This window comes from Plecotus auritus, assembly GCF_963455305.1.
Source record: "Plecotus auritus genome assembly, chromosome: 11".
NCBI lineage: Eukaryota > Metazoa > Chordata > Mammalia > Chiroptera > Vespertilionidae > Plecotus > Plecotus auritus.
The window spans coordinates 33,760,653-33,775,629 of NC_137777.1; the positions used below are offsets into that span (position 1 = coordinate 33,760,653).

Sequence of the window (14,977 nt, forward strand, 5' to 3'; positions counted from 1 at the left end):
CTTCTCTGCTGTCCCAGGCAGCAAGAATCATTCCTCTCTTTATGCTGCCACAACCACGGACTTCTTGCGGATGGGAGCTAACCATGGTCTCCCAGGCTAACAGAGAATCCGGACACAGTAGACAGTCAACAAAACGTTTGCTAAAACCTAACTACACATGCTATCTTTGGGAGGCCGCGGTGGCCTAATTGTAGTCCTAGAGGCTTTCTTTTCACCTGATATCTTGACTTCCAGGATCTTGACAGTTGCCAGCAAAAGCTCATAGCAAGTGGTTCCATGATGGGTGGAATATGAAGAGTGAGCTTCCCTATCCAACCAGGTTCTTTCCCTTATGAACGAGGGAAGTTATGCTGTTATTCCAGTGATGCAGGACATGCTTTTTACTTGTCTATTTCGTGTTTTCTTTAGACTCTAAATATAGCTTCTAAACATCTATGCCTCTACTTTTCTATATATTTTCGATGACGGTACAGCTACATCATTTAAAGGCAATGTATTGTTTGGAGCTCACCAAAATTATGTGGGTGCAAATTTGGTAAATGATGAATAAGAAAGCTTTTAGTGGGAAAAAAGAAATGGGGCTCTACAGAGTTATTTTCTATGACTCGCGAACTGGTTCTGAACAGTTTCAAAGATGAGTTCCAAAAATGCATCCAAGTTTGTTCTCAACACTGGAATTAGTGTAATGTATGTAATATTTTTAAGTTCCCAACATGTGGAAGAACAGATAGGGAGGTGTTCCAAAGTTGTGATTTTCAGTTTTTCTGGCTGTGCAAATTATACCCCCTTCCCCCCAGATATTATAGGTTGATACATGTGGCTATGTTCCCAAACAAAGACAAATATTTATTTGTCTAAGGACTAATGTAGCTGAACTATATAGATCAGTTAGCACTAGTTTGAGTTCTTGGAAGAGACTTTTCATTCATTCATGGGTCTAGAAAGCCTTTTTGTAATGGTATTTTTCTCAGCTGCACCCACCCCATTCTTTAATGCCCCACTATTTCCCAGGTCTCTAGAACCTTTCACTCCCTCTGGCTACAGCAAACAGACGCCCCAAATCACCATTTTCTCTTGCCACTAAATCCAAACTACCAGTCCATTAGACTGTAAACTCCAATAGATCTTTAAATTTGTTAGCCTCAGCTAGTGTGGGGAGGAAAACAACCCATTGAACTTACACTCATCTGTGAATAACCCTGAGTCCCTTATCTCTCCCTAAGGTATTTGCATACTTAAAAGGAAAGCTTGTGAATTCAAATTATTCTCTTTGGGAAAACCTCAATAGTGAAGCAAATGGAGAGGAAACATTGGAGGCTAAAGGTGGTGGGGGGTGGGAGTTGGGATTTAAGTAGGCCAGAGCTGCCTAGGAGTGTGCCCCGGAGGCGTTCCGCTTTTCAGTGCCCCTCCAGCTCCATGCCAGCGCCGCCTTGAAAAGCTTAGAGACTTCATCATGGCTGAAAGCAATGAGGAGAGGGGCTGAATCAGAGAGGGCTGTAGGGCTGTTTGTTTTCACATTGAGCTTTGGATGCACTATTTTTACCGCTTCCCCTGTATTTCAAAGAGAGGTGTCCTAACCTTCTAGTTAAATAGACAGATCTCCTCAGGGTCACTTAATAATATTTGTGGATTAAAGGTTAACTCATTTACTTTCACTGTATGTAGATGCCATATTTTTAGCTTGTAATCTGACTTGAAACAGATGCACATCTGACAATGAGCTGGGGTATACTGTAAAAGAAAATTCCTTTTATGCCACTTTTATGTTCTGTAATATAGTCAGGTACTAGTGGTTTCTTTGTAGACATTGGGTCCTCCTCTCTCCCCCTCTCCCTCTCCCTCTCTTACACACACACACACACACACACACACACACACACACCAAAAGCATCCCCTATATGCTTTCACTGAGACATATAAGCTTATTGGAAATGTAAAACTAACTTCATAATTCTGATTCTTGGTTTATGACACCAGGCTATAAAAAAGGTAGAAGTTGACTTTAGTGTTTTCCAATTTTTTAATGCCAGAATTTCCTGTAGTGTCAATTTTCTCTGCTGTTTATCTATAAATCCCCTCAGTGAATCATTTACCTTTTAAAAAACACCACTGAAATAGACGGGGGTGGGCAAAAGGTTTCATGTACTACATGAAATGTTTATTTTTATGTTATTATTTATTAATTATTACTTTTGTCCACCCTGTATGATGAAAGCCCAAACTAGTGCATTTCAATAAATGATAGTATAATGTAACAAATATTTAGAAAATTATTACTAATGTAAGGAAAATAAATATTTTAGTGATTAAGTCTAGGACACTCAAACTCAGTTATTGAACAGTTGTAGTAATTACCAAAATACTTCTGATCACTCTTTTGTCCAAATAGAAATATTGTGATTACTAAAGTCTCAGCACAACAGGTGGTGAATGAAGAGAAAGTATATTTTGCAGTTTTGTAATTTTTCTGTTTATTCTAGAGTCCAATAATGCAACGTCCCTTTACTCTGTTATCTATTATAAAACTATCTTTGGTTGATATAAGCTCCTTTCTTGATTTAAAAATAAATATCTTTAACCTAATAAAATCATCTTAAAGTGTACAATCGTTGACAGCTTAAAAGAATTATAACTGCTCGGTATTTTGCACTACAAGGTGCTTGATAAATATCTGTAGATCTATCTCCTAAAAGGAAAATTAGTAAAAGACAAATTTATTATTTATTTTGCACCGGGAGGAGAAATAGAATGAGGCTTGATTATTTAAGGCTAGGAGATCATATAAAAGTGCTATTTTGCCAAAGAATGATTAAAACATTCCAGTCCAGACACGTTTAATAATGGGCACACAACCTATTTCTTTGTTTCATAACCATTGCGCTGTCTCTCCCTTTTTTGGCGTGGCAACAAATTCAACAAAATTGACTCCATCTAGTTAAACTTTTTGATTTGGTAATGGACGCGAAGTTCTGTCAACTAGGAGGCAAGAAAAGCAATGTGGCGAGGCAGGATAAATGTATTTGAAATGGAATGTGTCCATTCTAAATAATTTCATGTGGGAAAATAATTTCAAGTTGAAGGATAATTACAGAGAGACCTCCAAACCCCTCGAGCCGCGGCCGTCCGCGTAGCCTTGGAAACCCTCGCTGTGGCCGGAGAACCACTGCTGGCTCCCAGCCGCCGCTTCCTGCCCCGGGGCGGCGCACCCGGACTCGGGGAAGGTGCCGCGCGGGGAAACGTGGCACCCTCTCCAGCCCGCGCCCGGGGCACAGCCGAGCGGCAGCCGAGCGCTCGGACAAGCCCGGCCAGCCCGGCCGTGCGGCTGCCGCGCACCGGCCGGCGGGAAGATCCGCCCGCAGAGCCGGCGCCCGCCCGCGGACGGGAAGTGGCGCCCGGCCCGCCCCCCGCCGCCCGCGGCCCCGCGGCCCTGCAGCCCCGCGCCGCCCCCTTTTTCTCGGCCTCTCCCTCGGCCTCCGCCACCCCGGCCGAATTCTTGCATAAATTATGCCAGGCGCGCCTGACGTCAGGTGGCGGCGCGCGGGCGCGGGCGCGGGCGCGGCGCGGAGGAGCCGGCGGCGGGCGCGCGCGGCGTGGCGGGGGCGCGCAGGCGCTGGCGTGCTGGGGCCGCGGCGGCGGCGGTAGCGGCGGCGGCGGCGGCGGCGGCGCGGGGGTTGAGCCGTGGTAGTGCGGACGCGCTCGTGCTCGGGAACTATCGGATTAAACTTGAATCGAGTGAAATTACACAAAGGAGCGCCGCTGAGGAGGCGGCCCGGGGACCCAGAGACCCTGAAACTCGCCAGAGCCCCGTTCGCTCCCGGCCAACTCCGCGCCCGTGGATTCAGCCCCCCGGCCGCGGCCGCCCAGCCAACTCCAGAGCCTGCTCTGCGTTTTGTTTCTCCCTCGGCACAGGGCAGCAGAGGAGCCCGCCCGCCCGACCGAGCCGGTGAGCACGAGAGTTCGCCGGGCGCCTGCGGGAGGGGCGGCGGCGGCAGGAAATCGCTCCGGGCCGGGGCCGGGGCCGCGCGAGGAGTTGGGAGCGAGGAGTTGGGCGTGTGCGGGGCGAGGGGCGAGGGGCGAGGGCGGGCGGGCGGGGGCCGGAGCCAGCGCTGGAGCGCAGCGCCGCTGGTGCCGTGTCGCTGGCGTCGCCGTCCGCGGGGCCCGAACCCGCGCCCCGAGCGCCGCCCGGCGCCCCAACTTTTGCCTGCGTCTGCGGGGCGGGGGCGCGCGGTCCGGCCGAGGGTCACTTCCTCGCATGTAAATGGCTTTTTGTTGTGCTGCCGGCTTGCGGGGGGGCGGGGGGAGACGGGGGACAGGAGGGAGCGTGTCTGTGCGCGGGGGAGCGCGAGCGTTTCCTCCCGCCGGCGCCGAGCACGAGTTGCCGGCTCCATTCGAAAGAAAAAGGAAGGAGGAAAAGTTGGGCTCCAACTCCAGTGCGAGTGGGCGATGGGCGCGCGGGCGCGGGGCGGCTGAGCGGCGGCGGCGGCGGCTCGGGGACGGCGGCGACCCCCGCCTCCCGCCCCCGCCCCCCGCTCCGGACCGACCACGCCGCGCTCGCCTGGAGCGGCGGCCGCACCGGCGCGAACAAAGTGCGTCCCTCCTGGCGAGGCGGCGCCGCCCGCGCAGGGACGGCCACCGGGAGAGGTGGGTCGACGGCGGGGAAAGTGCGCGGGGTGCCGCGTGGGGCGGGGGCAACGTGAACACGCGGTGCTGGGGGCGTCTCGGTCCCAGCCTTTGCCGGCCGCGGGCGCGGAGTTGCGAACCCGGGGCCTGGGGCTCCCGGGGCTCTCTGGCGGCTCCCAAGTACCCGAGGAGAAGAAAGGGAGCGGGGCCAGGGAGAGCGCGGCGCGGCGCGGCGAGGAGCGACGAGGAGGGGACCCCACCTTGCTGAGCTGGCCGGGCCAACGGCAGCGGCGGCTGCATAATAGCGACTCTAACCCCCCGAAAGCAACTCGGCTCCCCCACCCCCGAGCCCGCCGAGGTGGGGGTCACCAGGTGGCCCCCGAGGTGGCCCGGGTGCGCCCTGCCCCCGCAGAAATCCCCGGTTCGGAGCGTGAACGGCGGAGGTGGCCGGAGGCCAAGCGGTCAGCGGGGAGAGGAAGGAGGGCGGCAGGGGACGCGTTGTTTGTTTGGTTCGCACCGGGGACTGAGCTCGCTGGGGGTGCGGGGGCGCGGGCACCCCGTGGGCTGCGGTGCCGGGCTCAGCGTCCGCTCGGGGCCAGCACGGCACGGGGGCGGGGGGAGGAGGGCGGCTGACCCGGGGCGGGAAGGGGGGGTCGGGAGGCTCCGGGGAAAGAGCCGTCGGCCCCGAGCAGCCATCATTACCGAGCCGCCTTTCTCCGAATGGCTCTGCCTCGAGGAGCCCAGCGCCGTGGGAGCGCACCCCAAACTCCCGGCCGGCCGCCCGCTTTGTGAGCGCCCCACTAGAGCGGGCAGCGCGGGGAGAGCTCCTGCTATGGGTCGGACGGTTTTCCTGGAGGTCACTTTTGGAGATTGTTCACGCCTGGATTTTAAACTAGTTTTTCCCCCCTCTTCTGAACAGACAATGGACAAAAGAAAAGTAGCAACCCACATGGAGAGTTTCCTTTTGAATTGCTAGAATTAGATACACTATCCAGCTCTCCACTTGCTAAGTATACTTTTTAGTTTCCCATTGTATATTATCTAACAACCGGTTTCAAGAACTTATCTTGAAATATGCTCGTCTTCTGGGCTTGATTTCTGGGATGTATTAAATATTTTAATTTATTTTTAAAGGATTATGTAGGAGAAGGCCCTGATTTTTATTTTTTAAAACATTAATTTAAGCCGTTTTTGCAATGGGCAGTACCTTTCACGGAGGTTGAGTGTATTTTCTCTCAATCCTCTCCTAATAAGGGGAGGGGGAGTACTCACTATACGTAATAATCAAGTAGAAAAAAAAAACTTGTCTTTATTTCCTCACAGATCTGTTCTAACGATGACAAAACAAAAATCTTAGTGACTGTGACCTTAGCAGCTTGGGAACCTGCTTTATCCTAGTTATATTCCATTTAGATTGTAGTAATGTGTAAGTACTCGGTCATTCTTATTTCAGAAATAACTTGAGCAGTGATTTCATGAAGTTGAATCGTCTCCCAGCCCCCAGAGTACATCTGTCGCGGAGTGTTTTTGTCTTGCTGTTGCACAACAGAGCCCTACAGTCTTTACCCTAAAATGGCAGCTTTCATTTGACTGGGGCCCATTCATTGACAGTGATAATAAAGAGGCTGAAAGCTAGATGCTTGGGCACGTGGTTTGCCTTTCTAGGTGATAATAAGTAGGAGACATTTTATGTCTTCCAGATTTGCTCAGGAAAAGTTTATTTTCCCTGAAAAAGAAATCTGTAATGTAGAAAAAAGTTACTAAGCAAACAATTTGGAAATGGAAAGGGGCTTGCAGCAAGTTTTAGGAATTAAATTTTCTTATTTTGCCAAATAGTTGAAATATGGCATCTCCCCCCCACCCCCTTTTTAGTAACCTGATAAAGGGAGATAATGGATCTTTGGGGGCTTTAACAGGTGAATTTCCTCACCATGCCACTCAAGAATTGTTTTCTAACACTATGGACTTTATTGCTTATATTTTCTTGATATTTTTTCATTTTTTCCACTCAGTGCAAGCCAGTAAATTGAAGCTTGATGAATTCTATTCTAGGTTTTTTGAGATTAAAATGAGTTTCTAGATAAGAAATGAATAATAATAATGAAAGACTGGTATGTGAATTCCAAATTCTAGTTATATTGGTTTAATCAATGGACTTATTTTTAAATTAATTTTAAAAGTGACTTCCTTTTCAGTATCTTAATGCAGAAGTCAGGGTAGAGAAATGATACAGGTTGTGTATAGGTAGTTAATGGTTGAAAACCCAAACATTACTTTCCTCTTGAGGAAAAACATACCCCTTCCCCAAAGGTGAAAATATAGAAGTCATGTTTAAAATAACTCCTGTAGTAACTTAATTTAAAAATAGTACATAAATAGATTCACCTGTACTTGATCTAGTTTTTAATCAGTTCAACTTATAAGACCAATTCCAAACTTTTTTCATGAGAATGTTACTTATATTGATTTAAAATGAATACATGAGGAGTACATTTAAGTAATGTATCAAAGAAATGTTACCATTTTTCTTCCTACAGATGCAGTCAATACAATATTTATAGTATAGTTTTTAAGCAGTTAGGTCAAAAGAAAAGTAATATTTTCCTCAAAGAGCGAATACAGTCTGAGTGCTCTTATGTACATGCTGTGTAACTCACAAGAACCGTCTACATGCCTCGTTTAGAGTCATTATTTCAAACTTAGGCTTATAGCACGTTATTCCCGATGCTTAAGAAAGGTTGCCTGCCATGCAGTCTTCTCCCTGGAGTTACTTGGATTCAGCAACCACTGGCAAGCTTTCAGTGTGTAAACGAAGGGGCAGTGCCTTCCCTCAGAGAGTTTACCGTCTAGTAGGAGAGAGGATTCTATAGGTAACCAAATGCATTTCACTTTTAAGATTAGCTTTGGAGGTAGTGGTTACCTTTTGTCCTTTATTATCCATAGATGGCCTTTTGGGTTTGATAGCAGACACCCTGGCCATCTTATAAACATCTATAAATAAGGCATCGCAAGAATAAAAAATGCTTAGTCAGGGCTGAGCAAAGTGTGTGACTACAGAACAAAAAGGCCCTTAAACCTTTAGCTTTGTAATAAAGTGTTTCACTTCCAGTATTCACATGCTTTCTAGATGTAAACAGACAAGCACTAAAATAGATGTAGGTCACATAGCTAAATTCACTAAAAAAAGATGGAGAAGGAGCCTTTTGGGTGATACCGAGATGATGTCGGACACATATTGGCCCTGTGTGACTCTGTCTTTTTCATTCACGTGGACACATTTGTGTATCTTTTTTTTTTTTTTTAAACAAGCTATTCTTTTTATGCTATTAGAAAATCACAATTTAATATTGTATCTTATCAGACTTCTAAAGCCATTATACCTTTGCTAGTTTGAAAGAGAAATTGTTTTTCCCCCGCTAGGAAACTTCATTATTTTGTGTTAGTTCTAAAAACAAAATAAAACACAAAAACTCTAATATTTAAAGATCATAAATAATATAAAATAAATAGTGAGTAAATGATCACTTAATTTTCCTACAAAAACCTGAAGATGTGATGATTTATTTTAATTTGGGTGTTCCTCAGGTCAGGTTGCAGTTATGGCAGAAGTCCATAGCTGACTGTGGCGGTGGTTAAGAGCTGGGAAGGTGATTAAAAACACTACTACTGCCCTTTTATTATTTTACTTGTATCAATATATTAAAAACCTTAAAGAAAATTTCACCTGTAGGATAAAAATAACAGTTATAGGAAATCATAATGATATTGTCACATAGAAATTTATCTTACAACCATTAATGAATCTTTGGATATTTAGAGTGTGAGGGACCTTAGAGAGCTGGTCTAACTTTCTCATTTTACAGAGTAAGAAACTAAAGCCCAGGGAGATTAATTAAATGAGTTGCCTCTGGCTGGTCACCCAGTTATTGCGGAGCTGTCTCCGTTGCAGCTGTCTTCCCGTGCCTAGCTCAGTGCCCGTGCAGGGCATGCAGGGCCGGCCCGGGGTTTGTCTCTGCAGGGTCACTGAGCTGGTGCTGGCAGAGTCCAGCTCTCTCCTTCTTAGTTCTGACTCGAAGTACCTTTTGGGTTAAGAATCCTACAACATCTGCTAACATAGCCCCTAAAGATATTCTTAAGCCAACAGTAATTTATTTGCCTCTACTGCGGAAAGGTTTGGAGGGGTTTTTTGAGAGGGGGTGGTGGTGGTGGTGGTGGTGTTGATTATCCATCTAAAAAAATGCAGAGATAATTATTCCAGGATTTGATTACTGTTTTCATTTTAGAAGCATGTATTCATTACCATAACTTGATTCCTGTTCCTTTTAACTAATGTTAGGCGACTGCAAACATGATAGTTGTCTCAGTGAAGTATTTTGCTCTGTTTTGTTTTTACTTGGAAAGTTAAAGACTGTCTTTTAAAAAATCAACATAATGTAGAATAGTAGCGAAGAGGCAGAACTTGGTGATAGTAAAGGGCTGATTGGTCCTTGGGCTTGCTTGCTTAGGCCCACGTGGAATCAGCAATTTATTGGCCCTTTTAGCTTCACACCACTGCTGTAGGAGTCAGCAAGTGACTCTGGATTGCAGTCAGTTTTCCCGTTTGATCTGTTTTCTTGTTTTTTGATGCAAGTATTTATTGGGTACCTGCTACCTGAAAAGTGCTGGGTGTGTATGAGTTACATACAGTGGTGCCATGAGGAGACATGGCAGGCCCACACACAAAGTAAATAGAGCTGCTGCAGTATCATTGGTCATGGAAACCGGGAGGAGTGAGGGCGATGTGGGAATTCATCCATGTGGGGCGTCACCTCTTGGGAAGTGGCTTTAGCACTGCCATCCAAATGATGGTAGAAGAAGGAAGGAGGCAGCACTAACCAGCCCGAGGGAGAGGCAGTGTGTTTGAGGTCAACTGAGAGCAACTAGATGAAACTCAAGAGGCAGGTAGAGGCCAGCCTGGGAAGGAATTTGGGATTTTTGAAAAAGCAACACAGCCACTGATGAATGTTAAGTAGAGCTGGACATGAGCGGATTTGAAGACTGAATTGGTGGGTGGGGAGAGGAGGGAGGACAAGGGTGGGGAGCAGTACTGTGCCTAGTATGGTGGTCCAGGGGATGGGGAAATAATGGTTTGGACTAGAATGGTGGCCATGAGGATGGAAAAAAATGGACGGATTTGAGAAATATTTAAGAGGTTCAATGAATAGGACTTGAGGATGGGTTTATTCTCAGGGAGAGGAAGGTATCAGGGAATGTAGGTTTCCAGTGTGTTCTCTGCTTGGCTGGCTGGTGATGCTGTTCATTCCCTAAGGCAGGGAGCTCCTGGGGAGGACTGACTAGATTTGAGGAGAAGTTCATGAATTCTTGTAGCAAATGACTGACGTAGCCACTTAATGGACCATGGTGTCATTGCTGGTAGCATTCCTAAACTTTGCAAGATAATATGCTAGCTTCCCCCCAAGATGTTGGTGCATGGTGAGCCCACCAAGGATTGTTGGTGGGATCAGTGAAATGGGGGAGGGGAGGGAACCTTTGTTACTTGTGTAAGGTGTGACACTTCCATTTGTTCCTTGCCTAATGTGTAGCACTTTGCTTATTCCTTGCTTACTATGTAGCACTTTGTAGGAGTTTGCTCATCATAGACTGAGACTAGAATCCTATGGTAAGCAGACTTTGCTACATTTTGTTCTTCTGTGTCTCCACATTCTGGAAACTGCTTTCTATTGCTAGTTACATATTGGGACAAGGTCCTTGAGCTCCCAACAGTGGAGCCCAAGGGAGTTGTATTTTAGGAGCTGGTTGCAGTCATACATGGGTGTGGTAGGAATGAATACATTACTTAAATATTGTGGGGAAAAATACCATCCTTGGTCAGAATACTTACCTGATCTTTAGTATATATGTAAACTATTTTTTAAAAAAAATTTTTGTCTTCTTTTAAAAAAAATATATTTTATTGATTTTTTTACAGAGAGGAAGGGAGAGGGATAGAGAGTTAGAAACATCCATGAGAGAGAAACATTGATCAGCTGCCTCCTGCACACCCCCTACTGGGGATGTGCCCGCAACCAAGGTACATGCCCTTGACAGGAATCAAACCTGGGACCCTTGAGTCTGCAGGCTGACACACTGTCCACTGAGCCAAACCGATTAGGGCTATGTAAACTATTTTTGTGTGTGAATGATCTTAAAAGCCTCTTCGTTCATTTATTATAAAAAGGGGATTGTATGACATGGTAGTAAATGAGAGATGCTAACTGATAGATCCAGAACAGAAAAGCTTCTAAGTTGCTGACTTTAATATTCTGTGAAATAACTTATGGGAACCCTGAACATTCATCTTGAAACAACTTATTGAGGAAAGTGTTTGCATTTTAGTTTTTTGCCAGTTTGTATAGGTGACACTGCCATCCATTTATTTTTGTGATGTGTCAGACTTTGACCTTGGTTTGCATACATATCCTTCCAGGGACTTGGGACTCATTGTCTTTGGCTGGGGGTCTATTTCAAAGGTATTTTTATTGATATTGTTTCTCATTGGCCTTTCTGGTGGCCAGTATGAATTGGTCAAGTCCACCACGGTCCTTTCTGTCTCCTTCAGGGTTGTCAAGATTGTGTGGCTTTACAGGTTGATTTAGGGACTTAGGTTGTAGGGACATGCTTCATCGGCAGGTTTTACTTTCACCGTCAGTGGTTTTGAGGACTATTTGGGTAAGTGTAGGGGTAGTAATATTCCCATATGGTGGAATCAAAGAAAATCTGGGTGTGTTGACTTGGCTTCAGATGGGCTTGTGCCAACTACTCGGTAGCAATTTACTTCTAATGCATTTTCTTCAACTTGCTAGTTTTAAAATTTTCAAAATTCTTGAAAAATATATTCTGTTGTTTGGTCCTAATCAACATTGTATTCTTATGGTCTAAGAAATCATTGCCTTTTCAAAGGTGTAAATACTAAATGGAAAGATGTATGCAGGTTCCTGTGATGTGGGTTTTAGTGGAAGAATAAAGAGGATGTTTATTTGGGGCTCTCTCCCCTCCACCCCCACCCTTCAGCAGTGGCCCAGAGGCAGCAGATTGGTTTTCCACCATGTGTCTCCAACACGGGGGTGGGAGGGCAGGGGGTGGGAGGACAGGGGGTGGGCAAAGAGCCACTGTCACTGAGCCTTTGTGTAGGGAAAGGCAGGGAATTAGACATGTGTGTTAGTTTTGACATGTTACTTACTCTCCCTGATATCGTCCCCTTAAAAGTCAGAGGTTTCCACACTATATTTTATTTGCATTGTATCTGATAAAGGGATGTGGTATCTCTGTAGTTCATGTTCCCCCTAGTTCTGTGGCAAGCTGGGGGACCTCTCTGACTGATTAAAGAGTCTGTTCTCTTTTTATCCTTCTGAAAGAAATATAACATTTTTAGAATCTGTTCTGTTGATATTTAAAACATAGTTATCAAATGTACGTATTATTTAAACACACCTAAAAACTGTCGCCTTTAGCATGATACTAATCAGGCAGATAGTGAGAAGTCCCTTGCAGTACGCATGCCTTCAGTTTCCAAGGCAGTGCTTCTGTTGCAGTAAGTGAATAATAAAATCAATTTGAGCACAGATGCACGATAAAAAATATGCCTTAGTTGGTGATGTATTTTAAAGTGTATGTGTCTGGAAATTACTTTATGTAAATATGAGACTAACAGGATATTGAAACTGTTAAGCCCAGATCCTCAAGGTCAACTTAAAAAAAAATCTCTCTTGCAATATTTTATATTCTTGTATATATGACCTTGCTTGTACTTGAAATTCTGCTTTGGCCAATTGTAGGCATGTAGATTTTGTCATAAAAGTCATGCAGACTCATCTTGAGAATTTAAAAATCTCGATTAAATTAAACAGTGTTTATTTTCTCTATTAAGGTGTGTGTTGGGGCAGTCATCTAAAATAGTGTAGAAATAACACAACAACAATAACAATAACAGTCATACCCCTAACGAGTAACAGTCACTGAGCATTGAGTGAGATAGGCATTATGCTAAGTGTTTTCATGGATTGTTGTAGTTACTCGTCAGAACAACTCAAGGAAATAGGTAGAATGATTATCCTGTTTTACAGATGAGGATGCTTGGGCTGACAGGTTAAATTGCCCAGTGTCACACAACCCCAGCAAGCAGTGGAGGAGGAATTTGAATGCAGGTTGGTCATTCTCCAGAATCTGTGTGTGCAACCATTGTGCCACCCTGCTGTTTAGATCAGCTCTGAGGCTTGCATCATTGGTGCCTTAATAGGGAAAGGCCCATTCAAAGTACCTGCAACACCCTGTAATCCCATCTCATACCCTATTGCTATATCCTATCAGCCCACGTTATTTCTGTCCGCTCCTCCTCTGTCCGCCATATGTCTTGAGATGCTTGGCGCCTAAGATGACGGAGTTCCATGCCTGTCAACCTTAATTTCCTTCTTCTTCCATGAGGAGAACAGTTGTTCTTGTGGAGGTTTTATTCTGCGGTGGCTGAGACCTTGAGTTGTGACATCAGACAGATCGGCAAGTGAATCATAAAAATGGAAATAATATTATCAATCGCCCAGAATGACAGTGGAAGATTAAAGGAGGTACTCGACCTGAAGTACTTGGTATAGCGTCAGGCATATTTGCTGAGTAGTTATTAGCTCACTCTTAATCATGGAACTTATCAAATCACGTATCTTGATGTTGTTATTAATTTAGAAAGGCCCCTAACCTCAGATGGTGGCTAGGAAAGAATGAGTGGCCTACACTGGTGATTGGTGCATCACGTTCTCCCAGGAGTGGACGTCGGTGAATATCTGCATGTGTCTTCGTTCTGGTGTGTCACCAGGTGGTGTTTCCTAATCCTCTTAGTCACACGGAGGTGACCGGACAACCCAGGTACTAAACACGACACATTTTCGGGAGCAGTTCTCTAGCTACGAAGATGCTCATCTCCTAACTGGATTATGAGTGTCTTGTGAATGAACCAATCGTTCCCCTTTTCCCCCCAAACCTGCAGTTCTTTAAAAATGGGTGACGCTGTCCTAGACAATCAGGGGTAGGGCGTATTCAATCCTTCTGGAAAGTTCGACCTTTCCGGCGTAGACCAGAGTGGTACAAAGCGTTCTCAAAGAACATTTGATCCAGTCCTTTCCCCTCCACATTCTGTTTGTTGCTGAAGAAAGAGAGAAGATGGGATCTCAAGTGAGAGTAGCTTTGGGGTTGGGATTTCAGATTTGAATCGCAGCTAGAGGGTGAGGGGAGGTTCTTCTGGAAGGGCAGCGAGGCTGGGCGGCTTCCTCGGAACTCCTCTGCTGTCCCCATGGGCATGAACATGGAAGCGATGGGGTGCGGACAGCTTTCATTTTGTGCTATTCTGTTTCATTGTCAATTACAAGGGATTCTAAGGGAGAAATGAAAACGGGGGCAGAGTATAAAGAGTTGATGACTATGGGCATATGGGAGTTTCTGTGCTATCCTTCCATATTACAAATTTGAAAAGTTGTTATTAAAATCAAAATGACAGTGACTGTAGGACTTGATCTCCATAGCTGACACTTGTGGAGGATGGTCTTTATGTGAGTTTGCTGAAACTATTTACAGACCGGTTTTCACGAAGTATCAAAGTAGGATTCATCAAAATGATGAGGTTGGAACAGTAATCGCCACTTTATGGGTGAGGAAGTGGCGTTTTAGAGATTGTTTAATAAATGTGCCTGAGAGCACAGCTATTGGTGGTGGAGTTGGGACTCAAATCAGGATAGGCTGTAGTCGTAATACGTGGCTTAAATAGGGGTGGAACTCCAAAATAGAGAAATCAGGAGGCTTCTTTTAAAAAGAGATAAAATCCCAAATCTGAATACTACTTAGCTTCATATTCTTTGGTGATATATTTCTAGATTTTGTACAAGTTTATAGTTTTTTTTCCCCCTTCACAATTGAACAAGATGTTAATTAGCTTGAGTACAGTGAGCTTCTAGTTATAACTTAAATTTTGCTATTTTTGGTGCATTTAAAATTTCAATTTTTGTCTTCTTTTAAAATTGATTTTGAGAGAGATGGTGCGGGAGAAGGGAGGAAAGAGAGAGAGACATTGAGAAAGAGAGAGAAACATTGATTTGTTGTTCTAGTTATTTATGCATTCATTGGTTGATTTTTTTTTTATGTGCCCTGAACTGGGATTGAACCCGCAACCATGGCGAATCGGGACAATGCCCTAACCCAGAGGTTGGCAAACTCATTAGTCAACAGAGCCAAATATCAACAGTACAACGATTGAAATTTCTTTTGAGAGCCAAATTTTTTAAACTTAAACTTCTTCTAACACCACTTCTTCAAAATAGACTCGCCCAGGCCATGG

At 45.1% G+C, this 14,977-nt stretch overlaps 1 protein-coding gene across 6 annotated transcripts in view; it reads left to right on the forward strand.

Annotated features, from left to right (window-relative positions):
- The first annotated feature begins 3,596 nt into the window (after positions 1 to 3,596).
- CHD7 (chromodomain helicase DNA binding protein 7) overlaps positions 3,597 to 14,977 on the forward strand; it is a 184,640-nt gene continuing 173,259 nt past the window's right edge. For 5 of the 6 annotated variants that reach the window (XM_080646130.1, XM_080646132.1, XM_080646131.1 and 2 more), the window contains exon 1: positions 3,597 to 3,943. The gene's annotated coding sequence lies outside the window, so the exon portion shown is untranslated. The remainder of the gene's footprint in view (positions 3,944 to 14,977) is intronic. The other variant, XM_080646135.1, reaches the window with a different exon arrangement.